The following is a 13922-nucleotide window of genomic DNA, read 5'->3' on the forward strand; positions in this document are numbered from 1 at the left end:
CTTAATTTACGACATAATGCATGCACATTTATAACTACTTAGAGCTTGATAATAAAAACTCAATGGATAAAGCAGCACCGGGTAGGTCTGCAAGGCACTACGAGCCAGACAATCCTCTGTAAACCTGGCATAATACATTCCCAGCACAATAAATACATTGTTAAAATGCCTCATTGTCACCAAGTAAAACAACTGCACTGCCAATACTTAAACACAACACAAGATCTTTTCACATTGTCTCATTGTCGTGACTATCTCTGAAGCTGCCTCCTGGTCGTCCCCGAGGCCGGTGTCGTCCTCCGAGGCTGCCTCCTCTCCTTGATCGGGCAGGCTTCGGTGTTCGACATCACTGGCCTTCTAGCCACTGCTGCTCCTCATCTCATCATTTGTTTTGTCTTGTTGATTACACACACCTGGTTCATATCACCCTCATCAGTACCTGTATAAGTGTTCCCTCTGCCCCCTTTTCTTTGTGTGTGATTGTTTATTGTGGAGAGTAGTGAAGCTCAGTGGAGCTCCTTGTATTTTGTATCGCAGTGATATTTCCCCGTGTGCCTTGTAGTTTCCAGTGCACCTGTTTTGTGCACTGGAGTGTTTTGACGCGTTACTGCATACTTTGTGGTTTGCGGAATAAAGCCTGTTATTCTGTGATTTACCCTCCTGCGCCTGACTCCTTCAACATCACCTCATTACAGAATCATACACCCGAACATGGAGTCAGCAGGAGAAGCGAACATGCCAGGAGTCGTGGCACGGGTCCGGGAGCATTCTGATATGATAGCCAGCTTGGGAGAAGCGATGTATCGGGTTCTCCAGGTCATCCAACGCCTGGAGAGGAGAGGACCAGATCCTTCGAGACCAGCTGAGCGACCGGATCCAGCCACCCACACCCCGCACCCAGAGGGATTCAACTATCATGACCAAGGGAGTATGATGGGACAGCTGCCTGCTGCCAGTGATTCCTCCTGCAGCTGGACCTCTACTTCACAACCGTCAGCCCGGCTCCATCGGAGCGGGAGAAGGTGTCCGCCCTCGTCTCCTGTCTCTCGGGGAAAGCCCTGGAGTGGGCCAACGCGGTTTGGAGTAAAGGAGGAGCCGCGTTGGACAACTACGGGGAGTTCGCTCACCTCTTCTGGGCAGTCTTCGACCACCCGCCTGAAGGTAGAGAGGCGGGCGAGCGGCTGGTCCACCTGAGGCAGGGGACGAGGACCGCGCAGGACTTCACCCTGGTGTTTCGGACTCTAGCGGCTGGGTCCAGGTGGAACGAGCGGGCCCTCATCGACCACTTCTGGTGCCATCTACGAGAGGACGTCCGAAGGGAGCTAGCCTTGTCTTTCAATCAACTAGTGGACATGGCCATCCGGTTGGACAACCTGCTGGCTGCTAGAGGACGTCCTGGAAGGGGCCTGCCAGTGTCACTCTCGTGGTGCGAGAGGACAATCTCCAGCACGCTGTCTTCTGCGTTCTTTTGGGTCTGGAGGCAGCGGCAGGGCACTCTCACGTCACCCCAGGTATCGAACACCCACACTCGTTCAGAGCCCTCTGATGCGCACTGTACCCTACACATCCACTTCCCTGATTTCACAGTAGTTCCGCAGTGTAAGGCGCTGGTCGATTCAGGCGCAGCTGGGAACTTTATGGACAGGTCAATTGCATATAGTCTAGGCATTACCTTGGTTCCCCTATCCATTCCACTCCCCATCAGAGCACTTGACAGTCGACCATTAGGGTCCGGGTTCGTTAGGGAAGTTACAGCACCAGTCACTATGGTTACGCACAATACTCATCGAGAGCAAGTCACTTTTTTTTATTATTGAGTCTCCTGATTTCCCTGTTGTGTTAGGTCTTCCCTGGTTAGCGCTACACAACCCCACCTTTTCATGGCCGCAGAGGGTTCTCACGGGGTGGTCGCGAGAGTGTCAGGGTAGGTGTCTAGGTGTTTCCGTTGGTGCAACCACGGTGGAAACTCCAGACAATACCTCCACCGTGCGCAAATCCCCCCGAATACCTCGATTTGGCGCACGCGTTGTCCAAAACGCAGGCGACAAAATTACCACCTCATCGGGCGGGGGATTGCACGATAAACCTCCGGGTAGACACTGTGCCTCCCAGGAGTCATGTGTATCCCCTGTCGCAGGCTGAAACGGAGGCTATGGAGACATACGTCTCTGAGTCCCTGCGCCAGGGGTTCATACAGTGGGGGAAAAAAGTATTTAGTCAGCCACCAATTGTGAAGTTCTCCCACTTAAAAAGATGAGAGAGGCCTGTAATTTTCATCATAGGTACACGTCAACTATGACAGACAAATTGAGAGAAAAAAATTCCAGAAAATCACATTGTAGGATTTTTTATGAATTTAGTTGCAAATTATGGTGGAAAATAAGTATTTGGTCACCTACAAAAGTTTCTCAATACTTTGTTATATACCCTTTGTTGGCAATGACACAGGTCAAACGTTTTCTGTAAGTCTTCACAAGGTTTTCACACACTGTTGCTGGTATTTTGGCCCATTCCTCCATGCAGATCTCCTCTAGAGCAGTGATGTTTTGGGGCTGTCGCTGGGCAACACGGACTTTCAACTCCCTCCAAAGATTTTCAATGGGGTTGAGATCTGGAGACTGGCTTGGCCACTCCAGGACCTTGAAATGCTTCTTACGAAGCCACTCCTTCGTTGCCCGGGCGGTGTGTTTGGGATCATTGTCATGCTGAAAGACCCAGCCACGTTTCATCTTCAATGCCCTTGCTGATGGAAGGAGGTTTTCACTCAAACTCTCACGATACATGGCCCCGTTCATTCTTTCCTTTACACGGATCAGTCGTCCTGGTCCCTTTGCAGAAAAACAGCCCCAAAGCATGATGTTTCCACCCCATGCTTCACAGTAGGTATGGTGTTCTTTGGATGCAACTCAGCATTCTTTGTCCTCCAAACACGACGAGTTGAGTTTTTACCAAAAAGTTATATTTTGGTTTCTTCTGACCATATGACATTCTCCCAATCCTCTTATGGATCATCCAAATGCACTCTAGCAAACTTCAGACGGGCCTGGACATGTACTGGCTTAAGCAGAGGGACACGTCTGGCACTGCAGGATTTGAGTCCCTGGCGGCGTAGTGTGTTACTGATGGTAGGCTTTGTTACTTTGGTCCCAGCTCTCTGCTGGTCATTCACTAGGTCCCCCCGTGTGGTTCTGGGATTTTTGCTCACCGTTCTTGTGATCATTTTGACCCCACGGGGTGAGATCTTGCATGGAGCCCCAGATCGAGGGAGATTATATGTGGTCTTGTATGTCTTCCATTTCCTAATAATTGCTCCCACAGTTGATTTCTTCAAACCAAGCTGCTTACCTATTGCAGATTCAGTCTTCCCAGCCTGGTGCAGGTCTACAATTTTGTTTCTGGTGTCCTTTGACAGCTCTTTGGTCTTGGCCATAGTGGAGTTTGGAGTGTGACTGTTTGAGGTTGTGGACAGGTGTCTTTTATACTGATAACAAGTTCAAACAGGTGCCATTAATACAGGTAACGAGTGGAGGACAGAGGAGCCTCTTAAAGAAGAAGTTACAGGTCTGTGATAGCCAGAAATCTTGCTTGTTTGTAGGTGACCAAATACTTATTTTCCACCATAATTTGCAAATAAATTCATTAAAAATCCTACAATGTGATTTTCTGGATTTTTTTTTCTCATTTTGTCTGTCATAGTTGACGTGTACCTATGATGAAAATTACAGGCCTCTCTCATCTTTTTAAGTGGGAGAACTTGCACAATTGGTGGCTGACTAAATACTTTTTTTCCCCACTGTATGTCCCTCCACTTCGCCCGCCTCCTCAAGTTTATTTTTTGTGAAGAAGAAAGACGGAGGTCTGTGCCCTTGCATTGATTACCGAGCACTGAACAAGGGGACAATATGTTCTACTCCTCATTCCATCTGTGATCGAGTCAAAGCATGGGGTGCGCTTCTTCACAAAATTAGATCTCCGGAATGCGTACAACCTGGTGCGTGTCTGAGAGGGGGACGAGTGGAAGACAGCATTCAGCACAACCACGGGGTATTACGAATACCTGGTGATGCCTTACGGTTTGATGAATGCTCCATCTGTCTTCCAGTCCTTTGTGAACAAGGTGTTTCGGGACATGCTTGGTCGTGGTGTAGTGGTCTACATCGATTATATTCTGGTGTATTCCACTATGCGCGCCGAGCATGTGTCCCTGGTTCGCAAAGTGCTGGTCCGACTGTTGGAACATGACCTTTATGCCAAGGCAGAAAATTCTGTTTTTTCCAACAGTCCGTCTCCTTCCTCGGATACCGCATTACCACCTCAGGTGTGGAGATGGAGGGAGATCGCATTTCAGCATTGCGTAATTGGCCGACTCCAACCACGGTAAAGGAGGTGCAGTGCTTTATTGGCTTTGCCAACTACTATCGGAGGTTTATCTGGGGCTTTGTCAAGGTCACAGCTCCCATCACATCTCTGTTGAAGAGTGGGCCGTCCCAGCTCCGCTGGTCTGCTGAGGCTGACAGGGCCTTCAGTAACCTGAGGGTTCTGTTTACCTCAGCCCCGGTACTGGCCCATCCCGATCCATCACTACAGTTCGTAGTGGAGGTGGATGCGTCCGAGGTAGAGATAGGCGCTGTCCTATCTTAACGCTCGGGCACGCCACCCAAGCTCCGCCCCTGTGCCTTTTTCTCCAAGAAGCTCAGCCCTGCGGAGCAAAACTACAACATTGGTGATCGGAAGCTGTTGGCTGTTGTCCGAGCCCTGACCATGTGGAGGCACTGGCTCGAGGGGGCGAAACACTGGGTACGAAGAACGTGAAGGCAGACGCACTGTCACGGCTGTATACAACAGAGGAGAGGCCCATAGACAACACCCCCATATTCCCGGCGTCCTCCATTGAGGCGCCGGTAGTGTGGGCGATGGATGCGGACATAGAGCGGGCGTTACGCACAGAGCCATCTCCACCTCAGTGTCCAGCTGGGCTGCAGTACGTGCCGTCTCGTCCGTAACCGTCTGATCTATTGGGCACACACGTCCCCCTCCTCTGGTCACCCAGGTATCGGTCGTACAGTGCGCTGCCTGACCGGAAAGTACTGCTGGCCTACCTTGGCTAAGGATGTGAGGGTGTATGTCTCCTCCTGCTCGGTGTGTGCCCAGAGTAAGGCACCTAGGCACCTCCCAGCGGGTAAGTTACAGCCCTTACTAGTTCCACAACGGCCATGGTCCCACTTGTGTATTGACTTCCTTACTGATCTTCCCCTCTCTCAAGGTAACACCACCATCCTGGTCGTTGTGGACCGCTTTTCCAAAGCCTGCCGCCTCCTTCCTCTGCCTGGTCTCCCCACGGCCCTGCAGACTGCGGAGGCCCTGTTTACACACGTCTTCCGGCACTACGGGGTGCCAGAGGACATAGTGTCTGACCGGGTCCCCGGTTCACATCCAGGGTCTGGAAGGCATTCATGGAGCGTCTGGGGGTCTCGGTCGGCCTGACCTCTGGTTTTCACCCCGAGTTTAATGGGCAGGTGGAACGGATGAATCAGGATGTGGGTAGGTTCTTGCCATGGGCCGAATATGCCCAGAACTCTCTCCGTCACTCCTCCACTAACCAAACGCCATTTCAATGTGTTTTAGGTTATCAGCCGGTTCTGGCACCGTGGCATCAGAGCCAGACCGAGGCTCCTGCGGTGGATGACTGGTTTCGGGACGCGGAGGAGACATGGAACGCTGCTCACGTCACCAGAAGGCCAATACTGACCGCAACCGCAGTGAGGCCCCGGTCTTTGTCCCGGGTGATCGGGTCTGGCTTTCGACCCGGAATCTGCCCCTCCGCCTGCCCTGCCGGAAGCTGAGCCCACGGTTTGTGGGGCATTCAAAGTCCTGAGGAGACTAAACAAGGTTACTACTCCCTCCAGATTACCGCATTAATCCCTCGTTCCATGTGCCTCTCCTCAGGCCGGTGGTGGTTGGTCCGCTCCAGGAGTCTGAGGTGTGGGAGGTCCCTCCGCCCCCTCTGGACATCGAGGGGGCCCCGGCGTACTCCATCCATTCCATCCTGGATTCGAGGCGTCGGGTGGGGGGTTTTCAGTACCTCGTGGAGTGGGCGGGGTGCGGTCCGAAGGAGCGGTGCTGGGTCCCGGTGAGGGATGTCCTCGATCCCTCCCTGTTGCGGGATTTCCACCGTCGCCATCCGGCTCGCCCTGCTCCGCGTCCTCCTTTTCGTCCCCGAGGCCGGTGTCGGCACGCTGCTGGACCTGCGCGTCAAGGGGGGGGTACTGTCACGACTTCCTCCGAGGCTGCCTCCTCTCCTTGTTCGGGCAGGCTTCGGTGTTCGTCATCACTGGCCGCTCCTCATCTCATCATTCCATTTGTTTTGTCTTGTTGATTAAACACACCTGGTTCATATTCCCTCATCAGTACCTGTATAAGTGTTCCCTCTGCCGCCTTGTCTTTGTGTGTGATTGTTTATTGTGGAGAGTATTTGTATTTTTGCAGCTATATACAATTTAAAATATTACATGACATTGTATTTCATAACACTTTACCCAATACATTTAGTGTGTTCCCTCAGGCCACTACTCCACTATCACATATTTACAATACAACATCCATGTGTACGTGTGTGTAGAGTGAGTGTCTATATGTACAGTTGAAGTCGGAAGTTTACATACACTTAGGTTGGAGTCATTAAAACTTGTTTTTCAACCACTCCACAAATTTCTTGTTAACAAACTATAGTTTTGGCAAGTCGGTTAGGACATCTACTTTGTGCATGACACAAGTAATTTTTACAATTGTTTACAGACAGATTATTTCACTTACAATTCACTGTATCACAATTCCAGTGGGTTAGAAGTTTATATACACTAAGTTGACTGTCATGGCTTTAGAAGCTTCTGAGATGCTAATTGACATCATTTGAGTCAATTGGAGGTTTACCTGTGGATGTATTTCAAGGCCTACCTTCAAACTCAGTGCCTCTTTACTTGACGTCATGGGAAAATCAAAAGAAATCAGCCAAAACCTCAGAAAACAAATTGTAGACCTCCACAAGTCTGGTTCATCGTTGGGAGCAATTTCCAAACGCCTGAAGGTACCACGTTCATCTGTACAAACAATAGTTCACAAGTATAAACACCATGGGACCACACAGCTGCTCAGGAAGGAGATGTCTCCTAGAGATTAATGTACTTTGGTGCGAAAAGTGAAAATCAATCCCAGAACAACAGCCAAAAAGGAAGAAGCCACTGCTCCAAAACCGCCATAAAAAAGCCAGATTACGGTTTGCAACTGCACATGGGGACAAAGATCGTAATTTTTTTAGAAATGTCCTCTGGTCTGAAAAAACAAAAATAGAACTGTTTGGCCATAATGACCATCATTATGTTTGGAGGAGAAAAGGGGTGTGCTTGCAAGCCGAAGAACACCATCCCAACCGTGAAGCACGGGGGTGGCAGCATCATGCTGTGGGGGTGCTTTGCTGCAGGAGGGACTGGTGCACTTCACAAAATAGATGGCATCATGAGGAAGGAATTTATGTGGATATATTGAAGCAACATCTGAAGACATCAGTCAGGAAGTTAAAGCTTGGTCGCAAATGGGTCTTCCAAATGGACAATGACCCCAAGCATACTTCCAAAGTTGTGGCAAAATGGCTTAAGGACAACAAAGTCAAGGTATTGGAGTGGTTTCACAAAGCCCTGACATCAATCCTATAGAACATTTGTGGGCAGAACTGAAAAAGCGTGTGCAAGCAAGGAGGCCTACAAACCTGACTCAGTTACACCAGCTCTGTCAGAAGGAATGGGCCAAAATTCACCCAACTTATTGTGGGAAGCTTGTGGAAGGCTACCGAAAACATTTGACCCAAGTTAAACAATTTAAAGGCAATGCTACCAAATACTAATTGAGTGTATGTAAACTTCTGACCCACTGGGAATGTGATGAAAGAAATAAAAGCTGAAATAAATCATTCTCTCTACTATTATTCTGACATTTCACATTCTTAAAATAAAGTGGTGATCCTAACTGACCTAAGACAGGGAATTTTTACTAGGATTAAATGTCAGGAATTGTGAAAAACTGAGTTTAAATGTATTTGGCTAAGGTGTATGTAAACTTCCCACTTCAACTGTATGTATTTATATATTTGTGGGAAGAAAACATATGGGGGATTGGAAGTGATGCAGACAATTACATTGATGGAAGATACAATCTATCTGCAGTATTAAATCAAATCAAATCAAATTTTATTGGTCACATGCGCCGAATACAACAGGTGCAGACATTACAGTGAAATGCTTACTTACAGCCCTTAACCAACAGTGCATTTATTTTAAACAAAAAAGTAAGAATAAAACAACAACAAAAAAAGTGTTGAGAAAAAAAGAGCAGAAGTAAAATAAAGTGACAGTAGGGAGGCTATATATACAGTAAAATAAAGTGACAGTAGGGAGGCTATATATACAGGGGGGTACCGTTGCAGAGTCAATGTGCGGGGGCACCGGCTAGTTGAGGTAGTTGAGGTAATATGTACATGTGGGTAGAGTTAAAGTGACTATGCATAAATACTTACTTAACAGAGTAGCAGCAGCGTAAAAAGGATGGGGTGGGGGGGCAGTGCAAATAGTCCGGGTAGCCATGATTAGCTGTTCAGGAGTCTTATGGCTTGGGGGTAGAAGCTGTTGAGAAGTCTTTTGGACCTAGACTTGGCACTCCGGTACCGCTTGCCGTGCGGTAGCAGAGAGAACAGTCTATGACTAGGGTGGCTGGAGTCTTTGACAATTTTGAGGGCCTTCCTCTGACACCGCTGATCTACCCCCTAAAAAAAATTAAAAATAAAACAATGCAAACCAGGCTGATTGAGACTATAGTCAAAGCTTTTCGTATTCCTGCCGACATCTCAAATAAACAGCCTTCTGATCCCTGGTTTAACTAGAACAACCAAAGCAGGATTGGGAGCTTTGGATTCTGTTTTGAGGTTTTTCCAACATTTCAGATGTCACCGCAATCTTTTCAAGTGTTGAGCTCAGTTTACGTAGTCAGACCGTCTAATCCACAAACGAGTGATATTATTTTCCCTTTCCAATGGCTCTTCCCCACTGGCATGACACACCAGTATTATCGCTGTTTGTCTGCTCTCTTCCCCTGTTGTCAATTTACTGGATTACTATGTAAATGGTTTGCCTCTTGCCAATCATAGCATTAAGTTACACTATGCTTATGTTCAACAGCTTGCAAGTAAATATGGGTCTCTCCCCATTGTCAGACTTGACTACATGTTAGTCTCTTTGATGAGACATGCATTTGGTTTGTATTTCTCATTCTTAAGATGACAGAGACTGGATGACAAGGTTCTCGTGACACATTTTCTCATCAGTTTGACATCTTTAATGGTTCTGCCCGCTAATGGTAGGCTGATGGTAAAAATTGGGCAATTGACCACAAACACCAGTAGAAACAACAGAGCCTTTGAAAAGTGTGGACCACATTTCTGTTATATGGACACCAATTGTAGTCTGTTAGCCATCTTGTTTGGATAAATGGGCCATCCTCTGGCTATTCATCTTGTCTACTTGACATCAGAGCGTTGTAGATTGTAAGCAGACCACCTCTTCCATCAATGGAGGTCACTAGGTTTGTATGTCAAATCCTACAGAGGATACTACAGAACATTTTGAGATTCATCATGTACAATAATATCTTACTTAAGTTGAAATATCAACAGTGAACTGTGTAATGAAGCATTTCAGTTAACTTCTGGAAATGAGCTCGGAAGATTTTATAGCCATCAATTCTAATGAGGGGTGCTGAGCTATTTGGAACCCGGTCTGAAATATGTAAATAAATGTCACCTGAACTACTATAATATTTTGTTGCAAGTGCTGTTAGAACAGAAAACAATGATTGACAATGACACTGGATACTCAAACCAACTTAACATGGATGCAATAACGCATCTACCATTTTGTCTCCTTATATACAGATGCATTCCACAGACTGGAGCTCATCTGTTGGGATAGCAGATAAGCCAAAACTAAAACATTACCATTCATTTCTTCACCAGATTCAGCTTGTTTAGTCACCAGACCAGATTCCTTTAAGATTAGTAAAACATTAGAATGTTCCATAATGAACAGAATATAAACTATTTCTTAGATGTTTTTATACTTTTCATACCACTTTAATTGAAACAATGTGTGTTATTGTCGTTAACGTTAACAATCCCCATACACGTCTCAGAGGTCTGTACTTATGTCCAATTTCCTGCAGGCCCCCTTAGCCCCGTTCACAGCTTCTCTTGGCTCTCCATGTCTCTGGGCTCTGATGAGATCTGGATAATAGATATCCAAGCGAGGGGTTCGAGTAGATGCTGCTTTTCATTGCTGTGGCTCAGCAGTTTACGCATCCCTGTATTATGCCTCCCAATGGGAAAACCACCGGAAAGTGTCACGAGACTCAGCCATCAACAGCAACCTAGAAGACCAAAAACAGTCTGTCTGTTTCTCCACTTTCACTGACACAGCACATCTCAGAGGGCACATACCCGCTGTATGGGACCTCTAGTGTAGATGCAGTACGTTGTGTGAGTGTGCAGGGAGCAGTAGCTAACCCTGTGGGACGTGGAAATGAATGGGTAGGTCATTATGTGACTGGCTCTCTCAATGGAACTGCTGTGGCGTTCACCACTTCTGCTATCAGCAGATGACAAAATGGCCTTCCATGACAAGCCCAGCAGAGGCCCAGCTATCTGTAAACAAACCATGGGCAAATAGAAATCAAATTGGAATGTCTTCAGAGATAGATGGGAGGGGTTGAGGGTAGCTGAAGGATGGGATTAAAGACAAACAAAAGATAACTTCTGTAAAATACATTGTGTCCGTAAAATGTATATAGTATGTATAAGCTGGAAGTAGAAGCCTAAGTGTTGTTGTCATTTGTTTACTCCAATTAGGGGAGGGGTGGTAGGGTTAGGGAAAAAAATAATTAAAAAAAATATATATATATGGTGAACCTCACGTTACCTCCTGAGCAGTGTAATGGGGAAAATGTATTATCCGTTTTGGGGAAATCTCATGAAGAAGTGCTATAGCTGTTTCAGGTACTCCATGGCACATTCTGAGTGCTAGAGAACTAGAGAAAAAAGAGAAGGACAGTGACCGTACAGTATTATTGATTGTTTTACCAGTTTGTCTTCATCAGGGATGTTCGTGAAACCTTTGAACACAGCTGACTTGGAACATTAGTCATTTGTTGAAATCCGATTGACTCCTGATTTTTCTACTGCCACGTATCATCTGCTAAAGAAATCCCACCTCAGACACTATGTGATATATTGGTCCAAGAGGATGTACTACTGAACTGATTTCAGGAATAAAGCTTCCTGAACAAATTAGTCCCAATTGACAGACAGTTAGGGGCCACATCACTGAGTAGGAACATTTAATGTTGGCCTATATGATGATCTAATGATCGCATGATCTAGGTCAAGTAACTAAAACAAACTGGATGGAAGTTAACAGAAATGTTCTTTAGGTAGTTCTTTCTTCAACATTTGCTTGAAATACTTTTATTTAAAGGAGCAAGAGGTGTGTACTTTAGTATTATGAGCAAGTTGGGCTATAAGAGCACATTGAGTTGTAGAAACACTACAGTTGAGGATTACAACCTGTCATTATGCCCAACATGAAAACATAAGGCACATGCAACTGATCTAAAAACTCTAGCAGATGTTTGTTTCTCCGCACTGTGACATTTTACTTTCTGTTTTTGGATGAAAGAAAATAGATGAGGAAGAAATTAATTAATTACCACCACATGGTCCTGGTTAATGTCAAGAAACTTCAAAGCAGATTCGACATAAACAAGACTCAAATTTCTACCGAGTGATACTTGTAGTGTTTGAGTACACATGATTCATGTCCATATTCTACACAGCAGCCCAAGCTACCAACTGGAAAATGTTGAAAGAATTACATTTTAGTCATTTAGCAGACGCTCTTATCCAGAGCGACTTACAGGAGCAATTAGGGTTAAGTGCCTTGCTTAAGGGCACAGACAGATTTTTCACCTAGTCGGCTCGGGGATTAGAACCTGCGACCTTTCGGTTATTGGCACAACGCGCTTACCCACTACGCTACCTGCCGCCCAAAGAACGTGTCTGGTGACTGACTGTTGTAAATACGCCAGAGAAGTCACAGACTTTGCTTGGACTGTTAGCATTTTGCTCTTGGCTCGTTGTAAAGCAACACACTGAAGCATTGATTAATGATTAGCAATATATATTTTTTTCTTGGATTATTTGAGCTGAAGCGAGAAAAAAAGAAACTCTGACTTCAGAATGAAATGTTGCCCATTCACATCTCATATGTTGTCTGACTACAATATTTTATCTTGATATGTTAATAAATACATACTGTGTTAATTTTGGCATGATTTGGCATGTTTTGTGTGCGTAAATCCCATAGTAAGTCAATAGGGCTAACTGGCTAGCTACTACTGTTAGCTATCTAGATAGCCATGAAGAATTGGTAGCTAGCTACACACAAATAATTGACATCTACCTTGCATAACATTAGTTTTAGGTCATTTTTGCCTGTTGAACGATCTAATTAGCGACAGTAGATTATTCCAATTCAAATATAGCTAGCTGATTAGTTATGAAGTAAAACGTTTGCTTTGTGTATATTTTGTTTAGTCTCTATTGCCATTGTCCTGGCTGGAAGAAGGTTCAGTGAATGGGGAGGTGCAGACTGAGGTAATACACTAGGGTGAGTGTGAGTGCTTCTCAAATGTAATGTTTTATGCGTACTCCACACTCTCATCCTCACAAGAACATACTCAAGAGAACGTCCTCGGAGAATACACTTGGGAGCATGAGAGCGTGGAGCACGGTATTAAACATATTGAGAAACACCCTGTGTGTGTGTGAGGGCACTGCAGTGGCACTATGGAGAGATCCCCCAGTTCTCACTCCCCTCATCTGGGAAAGCCTCTTAAGCCTTGGTCACACTGCAGGTCTTAAAGGTGCACTATGCAGAAATGGCTCCGCCATTTCCTGCTTACTAAAATTCTAATAGTTAACCTAATTTCTGTTTATGTGACAAAATATGCAAGTATAGTGTAGAGAATTACATCATTTAGCAGACACTCTTATCCAAAGCGACTTACATGAGCAATTAGGGTTAAGTGCCTTGCTTAAGGGCACAGACAGATTTTTCACCTAGTCGGCTCGGGGATTAGAACCAGTGACCTTTCGGTTACTGGCACAATGCTCTTACCCACTATGCTACCTTGTACAATCTAAACCGTGGGGAAATCTATTTTCCATAATGCAAAAATATTGTATTTTCAACTGCTGGTGTACAAAACCAAAAGTAAAAGATGCAAAAACTCAACTTAAGACCGGGAAGCACAGAAATAGCGCACATAGAACATATCTACCGCTTCTTATACTTGCTTTCAATAAGAATGACATATCTATAACTCACATTTCTAAGTGAATTTGTTCGGGGTTGCCGCAAATGTTACATATTGCAGCTTTAATGCTCAAATCAGTATTGTTTTTCAAATCCATTTTGGATACTGACTGTCCAAACAGCAAGTTACAAGTGACCAAATCGGATTTGTGTGTGTTCAGACAGCAGTCATTTGCTGACATGGCTACACTAGTTGTCATAGTAACGATGGGTGTGTGTGCTGTGGTGTAGGCTGATTGGTGGTGATGCTCCTGCTTCCTATGTAGCAAGCTAAAGTGACAACAATGCCTGCCATGGATGTTTCCCAGTTGCTTTGAATATTCAAAATCATAGTGTAAGAACACTTTTAAAGCCTCAAAAGATATGATGATCCAACTTTCAAAACTTGTCCTTTTTGGCTAGCCACAGCAGTCACTTAGCTAGCTAGGAAGCTGTTTAGCTTTTTAGCACATT

This window comes from Coregonus lavaretus (genome assembly GCF_964263955.1).
Source record: "Coregonus lavaretus genome assembly, chromosome: 27".
Lineage (NCBI taxonomy): Eukaryota > Metazoa > Chordata > Actinopteri > Salmoniformes > Salmonidae > Coregonus > Coregonus lavaretus.